This window comes from Myotis davidii, unplaced genomic scaffold (genome assembly GCF_000327345.1).
Source record: "Myotis davidii unplaced genomic scaffold, ASM32734v1 scaffold95, whole genome shotgun sequence".
Classification (NCBI taxonomy): Eukaryota; Metazoa; Chordata; class Mammalia; order Chiroptera; family Vespertilionidae; genus Myotis; species Myotis davidii.
The window spans coordinates 1,064,988-1,067,658 of NW_006286950.1; the positions used below are offsets into that span (position 1 = coordinate 1,064,988).

At 39.6% G+C, this 2,671-nt stretch overlaps 1 pseudogene; it reads right to left on the reverse strand.

Moving 5' to 3' along the window:
- Positions 1-2,671, reverse strand: part of LOC107182283 — a 42,904-nt pseudogene that overhangs the window by 36,914 nt on the left and 3,319 nt on the right.

The window sequence follows — 2,671 nt, forward strand, 5'->3', positions numbered from 1 at the left end:
TACTCATCAGTCTAGGAGGGCATAAAGAGGGAAGTAAATCTATTACCACAATATATTGCCATAAGCATGCTTATAAAGAAATGCAGTGAATACAGGGATGGTCAAAAGGATGGGATGATCATTTCTGCTTGGATAATATGGATAGGTCCCCAAGCTGTTCTTGATTTAGTTTTGGAGAGATGAGTAGAATTCAAACATATAAAGGAAAAGGGATATTTGAGTGAGCAACATTTTGCAAAAGCACACACAAATGAATCCTCCAGAAGCATTAGAGGAAGAATAGATGGTTTTACATGGTTAGAACAGAGGGTACAAGTGGTACAACTGAGTAGACGGACTTGTGAAGGGCCCTTCCTGCCATATTAAATATTCCAATTTCCCTGGAACATGAAATTTATGTAAAGGAAGTATAGAAGACACTATTGGAAAATTGGTATCAAATTTTAAGAACCTTAAATGCTAAAATAAATAGTTTAAGCATTAACTGAAAACCAAGGAGAATTCATTGAAGGATTTTGAGCCAGAATGTTTAGAGAGTCTTGCTTTAAGAAAATTTACTTGATGGCAGCATCCAGGATTGTTTAAATGAGGAAAACTGGTTGTACTTGTAAGGATAGAATCAAAGGAAACTTAGAGTGATAACTAATCGAAATTAGAATGTCAGAGGAAAGTGTCCAAGATGACCCCAAGATTTTGATCTATGTTGAAACTGTAGAGTAAAAAATAACTTCTTATCAACTTAGATTATGAGAACCAATCTTAGAGAAGCAAAACATTGCAAATACTCAGGGCAAAATCCTGTTTACACACTGTTTGGTAAACATTTACAAAATAAGAAGTGGAAGAATTTCACTTTTTCTTATTATTAGAATTTTTATTTTCTATTTCTTATAAATTTATTTTCTGCCTCTGTGATTTCTCTAAAGAAGGCTTTGGAAGTTTAAGTCTCCATGCAGCTCTTACATACCCAATTTCATACATTTGATCATAAAAATCATCATTTTTATGATCAAATGTAACAGGCTCCTAGCAGCTGGCGCTGGTACCTTCACAGCTGTCCTTTCTCTTCTCAGCACCTCAGGATGTGGTATTGGGCAACATACCAGTCTAGGAAATAGCCTTTACTTCCCGTGATATTAGCTCTCCTGATTCTAAGAGAACAGATGTTCATTAAAAAAAAATGTGAGCGTGGGAGTATGTTCCTCATATGCTTCCATTTGCACTGACCTCCACCACGGACAAAGTTTGCCTGCCACAGACAGAATCACTGGCTCCAAGCCTTTAAGGGAATTAGCTGATGAGTCAGGAACGGAGACCTTGAGCAGGGATGCCTTCATTGAAGGACACACTGCAGCAAACACTGTAGTTTTTCTTCTCACTGCTTTCCTCCTTGCCTTGCCCTTTAGTTCAGTAGAAGCTGTTTGTTCTCGCTCAGTGAAAAATTCAGTCTTCCTCCAAGTCAGCACAGATTTTAACATGGGTGTCAATGGTGGAAAATTCCATTTCTGTTATATCTATTTTACCTTCCTCTTCTCCCCAAGGGTAGGTTAATATCCAATGTATCATTTATTCTAATGGCATTTTGATAGTAAAAGAGTTTTTTAAATAGCAGTTTTATTCATAATTGCAAATTTTGGAAGTAACCAAGATGGCCTTCAATACGTGAATGCATAAACAAGTTATGGTACATCCTGACAATGGAATATTTGTGCCAACAGCAAGTGGGCTACCAAGCCATGAAAAGACATGGGGGAACTTTAAATGCATATTGCTGTGAAATAAGTGAATATGAAAAGGCTACCATATGATTCAAACTGTATGGCATTCTGGGAAAGGCAAAGCTATGGGTACAGCAAAAATATCAGTGGGTCAGGGGTTGGGAATAGGGAGTGACAAATAGAAGTACAGAATTTTTAGGGCAGTGAAACTATTTTGTATGACTCTATAATGGTGGATACATCTCATTATGTATTTGTCAAAGTCCACAGGATGGAATGTAAAACACACAGAGTGAACCCTAGTGTCAACCGCGGGCTTTCGGTGATAATGATGGGTTGATGTAAGTTCCACAAATGTACCATGCTGGTGCAGGGTGTTCATAGTAGAGGAAATTAGGGGGAAGAATTGGGGAACTCTTCCTTTCTGGCCCATTTCTCTGAAAGCCTAAAACTGCTAAGAAAAAGAACTATTAACTAAAACAAAAACAAGTTATATTCTGTATAGCTGATCACCTGAAGCAGCAGGGCAGGTCACTTTTTGGCAGACCTCAAGGACAGAATCCAGGCATTAACATCTGTACTCAAGGCTTCAGGCAGCGCTGAGGGTGTTCAGGACCGAGCGCAGCAATCACTGGGTTACAAGTTAATTGAGCTGTGAGCTCCCCACTATTTGTTGAGGCTGTTCAAACCAGGTTGTTTTTTCTTCCTTGTTTTAGTTAATCTTCCCATGACCCTTCCATTCCTCTTAACACACTCAGTGCATCACATAGTATTTTCCGAGTGCAGGCGGGTATCAGTCAGAGAGAGATTTGCTTTTTGGCCCTGTCAGACACCCAGGCCTGACCTGCATGGACCTGCAAGTGAGCCCCACCCTTTTTGTCTGCCAGGAGAGGTCTGCCATGGACCACACACCCCCTGACACCAGATGTTTGCCACAGAAAGTTCTCAGCAGG